We start from the raw sequence: 8,822 nt of genomic DNA, 5'->3' as shown, positions 1-8,822 counted from the left end.
TCTGGCTTCTGGGATAGCTGCGCAGCCTGCATTCGCTCCATAAGACGCACACACATTTCCCCTTGCTTTTTAGGAGGGAAAAAGTGAGTCTTATAGAGCAAAAAATATGGTATATATATATATATATATATATATATATATATATATACATACATATATATACACACACACAGTGGTACCCCGGGTTATGTACTTAATTCGTTCCGGAGGTCCGTACTTAACCTGAAACTGTTCTTAACCTGAAGCACCACTTTAGCTAATGGGGCCTCCTGCTGCTGCCGTGCCGCCAGAGCACAATTTCTGTTCTCATCCTGAAGCAAAGTTCTTAACCCGAGGTACTATTTCTGGGTTAGCGGAGTCTGTAACCTGAAGCGTATGTAACCTGAAGCGTACGTAACCCGAGTTAACAGTGTGTGTGTGTGTGTAATATATATATATATATATATATATATATATATATATATATAATTTTTTAACAACAACCAAAATACAAACAGTGAAACCCCGCCAGGCGGCTGATACATTGGGTATACATAATCAATAATAACATATTCAAATCAACCATACGTACAATTATATATACCTTAACACTCCTCCCTCCACAAGGTTTATTTAACTTTTAACATTTTAACTGCCCCAAATTGTTCAAAGCTACCTGTCAGGGAACTGCCATCGGAAGGAAGGGAAGTGAAAGGGCTCACACAGGTTGGGAGAGACTCAGCAGCTGAAGAGGGAACCAGTAGGGGGAGAGGAGCTGGGCTGAGGGAAAGGGAGCTGGAGGGATGGCTCAGAGACACTTCCAGCGAAAACAGTGGGGAGGTTTCAGGACCTCCTGTAGGGACACCCACTCCTCGCCGGAAACTGTCACGCAGAGAGTCCAGAAGACGTGTTTCCGTTAAGGAGCTTTTATGTTGGAAGCGATTCCGAAAGCAACCACTGTCGGAATCTGCCAGCGACTGACGGAGCCATGTTTAAGGGGCTCCGTTACAGACAGAGGTTTGCAAACTTGACCAAACTCTGAGGGACTAGGATTTTACACACAAGCAGCTCATCGTCCCATCACAGCATTCCGACAGTCTTCGTGAGCAGCTTGTGCAGGAGAAGGCATCATGAGCAACCCAGCCGGAACCGGAGAAGCAGGAGCTGGAGCGGGTCCAAGCCTGGAAGAAAGGTACCGGGTGTTGGAGGTCCAGCTAGCGCTGCAGACGGCGAGGCTTGAGGAGAGGAGGGCTCAGGATGCAGACAAAAAGGGGAAAGACACCCAGCTCGTCAGAAAGGTACCAGGATTGGTGCAGAAGTTTGGGGGGGAGCCCAAAGACTATCATGGCTTTCGGACAGAGATGCAATATGCCCTCAATCTGCAGTTTGATGAATTCCCTGACGAGGAATCACGAGTGGCTTTCGTGATTGGGCATCTTGAAAAGGGGGCGAGAGACTGGGTTAGACCCCTGATGGCAGCGAATAGTGACGTCCTAAAGGACACGATGAAGTTCTTTCGCGCCATGGATCTGATGTTTTCCAGCGATATTGAACAGGGAGTGGTCCGCAGACAGTTAATGGCTTGCAAACAGGGGAGCCGATCTGTCCGTGAGTACTGGACTGAGTTCACCATGTTGATCCATAAATTGGGGTGGGATCTATCGGCGGAACCCATTCAAATGCTCTTTGAAGAAGGGCTTTCTTCGGCTGTGAAAGACGAACTTTCCCGGGCGCCCAGGGCGGAGTCTATGGACCAGCTGACCAAATCAGCGCTGACCATAGGAGCGCGCCAGGAGGCGAGAGCATTGGAGAGGCGGGAAGGGAAGGGGAAACGTTGGAAGGAGTTCCGCATTCCAGACATTCCAGAGCCAACTTTCCCGCCGGCAGAGCCGATGGAAATCGGAACAGCGCGCGCGCGCGCAGTTTCAAAGCCCAGTGAGGGGGGAAAGAAGGAGGGAAAAGGCGCCCGGAAATGCTATCTCTGCCAACAGCCAGGTCACTTTGCCAGAGTCTGCCCCCAGAGGAAGGAATGGCAAGGGATGGTAGGAGCTGTGGAGGGAAGAGAGGAAGAAATACCGAAGCAAGTAAAAGCCAACGCCTGGCTGCCACCGTCGGGGCACAGCAGCCAGGCCAAAGAGCAGTGAAAGTGCCCACGCCAGAACCTCCTAAACCCGCCCTAGTGATAGAAGTGGCGCTAGAGCTGCCAAACGGACACCCTCTAAAGATAAAGGCGCTGTTGGACTCAGGCAGCTCCTGCAATTTCATGAGCAAAGAGTTTGCAGCTGAACACCAGATACAGACGATCCCTTTAAGCAACCCCCTGCAGGTGACCACGATCGATGGCAGGGAGCTGTTGGGAGGAGAAGTCAGCTTGCAGACCGTCCCAATGATAATGAAGGTGGCAAGGCACACCGAACTGATAGCGTTTAATGTGGCCACCTTGGGAGGAGCTCCCATTATATTGGGGATGAGCTGGCTAGCGTTACATGATCCGCTGGTGGGCTGGCATCAGAGAGTGGTTTCTTTTGGTTCAGCACATTGCTTAGAACACTGCAAAGAGGGAAAGGGTTTGGCAGGGGCCCAAGCCACCCTAGCAGGGACTGAAGTAACGGAGAACGTGAAGGTACCACGACAATACGCAGATCTCCGCGACGTCTTCAGCGAAAGGGAAGCTGACCAATTACCCCCGCATAGACCCTTTGACTGTCAAATCAATTTACTCCCTGGGGCACAGCTCCCTGTAGGCAAGCTGTACGCCATGTCAGACAGAGAGATGCAGGAGCTAAGAGAGTTCATTGACAAGAACCTGAAGAGAGGGTTCATCAGAGAGTCCAGGGCGGTGGGGGGCAGCCCAGTGTTTTTTGTGGATAAAAAAAACACGAACAAGCCGAGGCTTGTGTGTGACTTCAGGGCCTTAAATGCAGTGTCAGAACCAGTGGCTTTCCCTATGCCCAGGATTGACGACATTTTGACAAGGGTCAGGAAGGGAAAGATTTTTACTAAACTGGACCTAAGGGGGGCGTACAACCTGATACGAATAAGGAAGGGGGATGAATGGAAAACCACCATGTTCACCCCTTTGGGGGCATTTGAATATTTAGTTATGCCCTTCGGCCTACAAGGAGGCTCCGCGTGCTTTCAATCGTTTATGAACCACGTCCTGGGGCCTTTGCTTTACAAGAATTGTGTGGCCTTCTTAGACGACGTGTTGGTGTATTCTGAGAATGAGGAGCAGCATGTGAGAGACGTCAGAGAAGTGTTGAGCAGGCTGCAAGCCAACCAGCTGTGGGTGAAACTGGAGAAGTGTCAGTTTCATACCAAGGAGGTGGAATTCCTGGGGTATCGCCTGTCAGACAAGGGATTGGCCATGGATCCCGGCAAGGTCCAGGCGGTGCTGGAATGGAAAACACCCAAAACAAGGAAGGATGTGCAGAGGTTCCTAGGATTTGGGAACTTCTATCGTAAGTTCATCCGAAACTTTGCCCACCTGACGGCGCCCATTACGGACTGTCTCAGCAGTAAGAAGAAGTTCGTTTGGACTGAGGAGGCGGAGCGAGCATTTGAGGAACTAAAAAGGGCCTTCGCCTCGGAACAACAACTCCTGCATGTGGATTTACAAAAACCGATGAGAGTGGAAACTGACGCATCAGACAGAGCTATTGGGGCGGTGCTTCTGCAGCCAGGGAAGGAGGAGTCAGAGTGGAGACCGTGTGCCTTTTTTTCGCGAAAGCTGAACAAATCCGAGAGGAACTACACGGTGTATGACCGAGAACTACTAGCCATTCATGAGGCGTTCCGGAGATGGAGGCACCTGCTAATTGGCGCACAACATAAGGTGCAAGTGTGCACTGACCACAAGAACCTAGAGTATTGGAGGACGGCACGAGTGCTCAACCAACGGCAAGTGAGATGGGCCCAGGAGTTCTCCAAATTTAACTTTGAGATTTGTTACGTGCCAGGCCCAGAGAACATTAGGGCGGACGCTCTCTCACGCAAACCTGAATATTTGGAGGGGGAGGGAGCACCCGAAGAGAGACATGTCATTCCAGAGGACCGCTGGGTGTGTGGGGCGGCATTGGTGGGACAAAGAGAACTGGTAGAGGAAACAGAGAATGATGAATACGCCCAGAATAAGCTCAGAGGTCTTAGGGGTGAGGGAGAGGAACCAGGGGGTTTCGAGGAAAGAAATGGAGCTTTGTATTACAAAGGGGCACTGTATATCCCTGAAGGAGACTTAAGGGGGAGGGTACTCAAGCAGTTGCACGACAGCCCCACGGCGGGGCATTTTGGACAACACAAAACCATGTGGTTGGTCACCAGGGAATTTTGGTGGCCTAAGGTGAGGGAAGATGTACGGGAGTATGTAAGAGGGTGTGAGCAATGCCAGCGAGCCAAAGGGGAGAGGCGGGCACCGGCGGGGCTATTAGAACCCTTACCAACCCCAGAACGACCTTGGGAGGCAGTGTCGATAGATTTTATGACTGATCTGCCGAAGTCCAAGGGGAAAACAGCCATCATGGTGGTGGTAGACCTACTAACAAAGATGTGCCACTTTGTAGCCTGCTCGCATGCAGTCACGGCGGAAGAGACAGCGAAGTTATTTGTAGAACACATTTTTAGGTTGCACGGGGTGCCATTGAGGGTGGTCTCAGACCGAGGAAAACAATTTACTTCCAGGTTCTGGAGGAAGCTCATGAGCTTACTGCAGGTGGAGGTCAACTTTTCGACTGCCCGGCACCCTGAAACCAACGGGCAGGCGGAAAGAGCAAACGGGGTCCTCCAGCAATACCTGAGGTGTTATGTCAATGACAGAGAGAATGACTGGGTAGAAAAGTTGGCGCTGGCGGAATTTGCCTACAACAATGCCGAGAATGTGTCCACAGGGATGAGCCCCTTCTTGGCTAATTATGGGTGTCATCCCAGGGCTTTCCCAGGGGGAGAAGGGGAGAGATGGGGTGTCCCGGCAGCCGAGCATTTTGTAGAAGAAATGGAAGCAATCCATCGTCAGCTCCAACTCAACTTAGAAAGGGCGAAGGAAGAATACAAGAGGCAGGCAGACAAGAACCGAAGGGAAGGTGAAACCATAAGGGTGGGAGATAGGGTGTGGCTGTCAACCCAAGGGTTGCCGTTCAAAGGAGGTTGTAAGAAATTAAGACCCAGGAGATTGGGTCCCTTTGAGGTCATTCAACAGGTCAACCCAGTGGCTTTCAGGCTCCGGTTACCCAACCACATGAAACTGCACCCAGTATTTCACAGGTCGTTACTGTCACCGTATGAGGGGGGACGAGAAGGGATGGCCACTCGGGGACCGGTCATAGAAGAAAGGGAATGCAGCAGCCATGTGGCAGAAATCCTTGACGCCAGATGGAAGGGGGATCAGGTGGAGTATTTGGTAGCGTGGGAAGGAGAACCGGAGTCAGAAAACACTTGGGTAATGGCAGAAGATATCAATGACGAGGTATTGATAGAAACGTTCCATCAAAGGTTCCCAAGGAAACCTCAGCCTGTGGAGAGGTTCCGGAGGGAATACTTTGGGACCACCGATGAGGAGGAGGAGTTGGAAGGATTCTCGGAATCGGAAGGGGAAGGGGAGATGGACTCTGAGGAGGAGGAGTACTTCGAGACCAGGAACCGCAACAGGTGGAGAGAAGTGTTCGGGACATCGGAAGATGAAGGAAGTTCATTCCGGGGTTTTGCCTCCTCACCGCCCGTAGAGGAGGGGGCGAGAGGGGATGAAGGGGGCCCTGGAGGGGAGGTGGATGTCAGGGAACTGCCATCGGAAGGAAGGGAAGTGAAAGGGCTCACACAGGTTGGGAGAGACTCAGCAGCTGAAGAGGGAACCAGTAGGGGGAGAGGAGCTGGGCTGAGGGAAAGGGAGCTGGAGGGATGGCTCAGAGACACTTCCAGCGAAAACAGTGGGGAGGTTTCAGGACCTCCTGTAGGGACACCCACTCCTCGCCGGAAACTGTCACGCAGAGAGTCCAGAAGACGTGTTTCCGTTAAGGAGCTTTTATGTTGGAAGCGATTCCGAAAGCAACCACTGTCGGAATCTGCCAGCGACTGACGGAGCCATGTTTAAGGGGCTCCGTTACAGACAGAGGTTTGCAAACTTGACCAAACTCTGAGGGACTAGGATTTTACACACAAGCAGCTCATCGTCCCATCACACTACCCAAATAATCCAGTACCTTCTCAAACCAATCCTGACCTTAAACCCTTTCATTCTGTGCACCTTCGCGCTTAGATATAATATTATTGTTCAGTTTTTTCCTACATTGGTTCACCCCTAGCTTTTCTGCATTTTTCCAATTACTCGCTATAACCTGTCCGGCTGCAATTACCATGTAAATTACCCATTTACATTCCTCTTTTGTTTTTAACACCGAATTCTGGACGGTTAAAAACATTAAAACGAATTCTGTCCGACTTCCGAAACCGTTCGAAAACCAAGGCGAGTGGCTTCCGATGGGCTGCACTCAAGCAGAAGCCGAGTCGGACATTCGGCTCCCGAAAAACGTCCGCAAACCGGAGCGCTCACGTCCGGGTTTGCGGCGTCGGGGAGCCAATTAATTCGACAACGTTTGAGAACCAAGGTACCACTTTATCTGCAACTCTGAATATCATTGAATGAGCTGCCTCTAGCTAGTAGATTAATTTCCTCCTGGGAGTGCGGAAATGCCTCTTCCAAAAATTGGCTGCAGCTTCCACCGGCCCCGGAAACCAGTACAACCAATGGGCAAGGACGATGGGAGTTGTAGTTTTGCAGCGACACAGATGCTCTCAACCCCTAATCGAAGAATCAGCATTCGCTGCTGTGTGGAAGAGAATGCCTCTTCCCGGGTCAGCGATACGTAACAAAACACCATATTTTTAGCTCTATAAGACTCACTTTTTCCCTCCTAAAAAGTAAGGGGAAATGTGTGTGCGTCTTATGGAGCGAATGCAGGCTGCGCAGCTATCCCAGAAGCCAGAACAGCAAGAGGGATTGCTGCTTTCGCTGCGCAGCGATCCCTCTTGCTGTTCTGGCTTCTGAGATTCAGAATATTTTTTTTCTTGTTTTCCTCCTCCAAAAACTAGGTGCGTCTTGTGGTCTGGTGCGTCTTATAGAGCGAAAAATACGGTAGATCCCCTGCGTTGCAAGCACAGGCAAACTTAAACAATAACAGGCAACCTGTGGCTAATTGTGTTCCGACAACACATACATATCCTGTATTATCTCACAGTTCTTGAATAGAGGGCATATGGTGGAGATACAACTAATAAAATAAATCAATACCGTGTGAACAAAATTAGGGAAGGTAGTCAATTCAATATCACCGAGGCAAAGAAGCCTTTCAATCGTCCCGCACCTGCAATCATGCGATAACAGAAGCTCAAATTGTAGTAATTCTTAAGCAGAGAATATGTAATAGAATAGGGACGCGGATGGCGCTGTGGGTTAAACCACAGAGCCTAGGACTTGCCGATCAGAAGGTCGGCGGTTCGAATCCCCGCGACGACGGGGTGAGCTCCCGTTGCTCAGTCCCTGCTCCTGCCCACCTAGCAGTTCGAAAGCACGTCAAAGTGCAAGGAGATAAATAGGTACCGCTCCGGCGGGAAGGTAAACGGTGTTTCCGTGCGCTGCTCTGGTTCGCCAGAAGCGGCTTAGTCCTGCTGGCCACATGACCCGGAAGCTGTACGCCGGCTCCCTCGGCCAGTAAAGCAAGATGAGCACCGCAACCCCAGAGTCGAACCGCTGACCTTCTGATCGGCAAGTCCTAGGCTCTGTGGTTTAACCCACAGTGCCACCTGCGTCCCTATTATATATATGTTAGTAGAACATTATTAGCCACGTAATGCCTGTCATTGTTGAAGTCCTCCCAAGTCAGGGACTCTATATAAAATAAATATTCACTCTTCAGAGCGGGAGCTGCCTCTTTGCCGCTCAGGGATGGCCCTCCAGACGTCGTTGGGAATTGTAGTTTAGCCGCACCCGGTGGGCGCCGCTTGGGTATCTCTGCCTTAGCTGAAGTCTTTCTTCTTCTTTTTAGCTCCGCTTAATATATTGTATGACCTTAGAAAAAAGCCACTTGGGACTGGAGGGGTCACTCAATCTACACAGATCCGCTTCGGGGCACTGCCAGTCATGTAAATTATGATTCGTGTGCAAAATGCTTTTTAAAACATTAAAAAAGAAATGCCAACCGAGGTTTTGTACTAGGCCAAAAGCGGAGTTTTGTGCTGTCTGTTTTCATTTTTATCGCTCCTTTCCAAATATTTTCCCTCCGCCACAACTAGAAATTCTTTTTCTTCCCTTCATTGCTAGATTAGACTACAGTTCCATGGTCCAAAGAACGACGTGTGTGTTTTTGTGTCCGTAAAAGATATGCAGCGATTTGCTGATAATCGGTTCATGTTTTGGGGGGGGGGGTACGGACAGAGGATTCTTTCATAGGCTGTTTAAGTTGTGTTTCTCTTAACTGCCCCGGACCTTTGGGTAAGAAATAATAAAATAATTCTGGGCTGTATTCAATCAAGTTCTAACTCAGAGTAGGCCCACTGAAATGAGGGCATCGGAGACAGTCAACGGGTCTCCGATGGGGCAGGGAACCGATGAACGGCAAATCCACCTTGTGCGCGGATTTCCGAAACGATTCGCGAAGGTTTGCTTTTGAAATTTTGCAAGGCTGTTCTCTGGCCCCATTTGAGGCGTACGGAGGCAAGGGGAAACTGTGTGTCAAAACATGAGGGGGAAAATAACATAAGGAGGCATGATATTAGGGCACGTGGCTTTGCCAGGAATGTGTGCGTCGCATGCCCAAATGTGCCGTTTTAGGAGGAATCACAAGTCGTGGGCCCCGCCT

The sequence above is a fragment of the Podarcis pityusensis genome, assembly GCF_964106645.2.
Source record: "Podarcis pityusensis genome assembly, chromosome: 18".
Classification (NCBI taxonomy): Eukaryota; Metazoa; Chordata; class Lepidosauria; order Squamata; family Lacertidae; genus Podarcis; species Podarcis pityusensis.
This window is presented reverse-complemented; position numbering follows the sequence as displayed.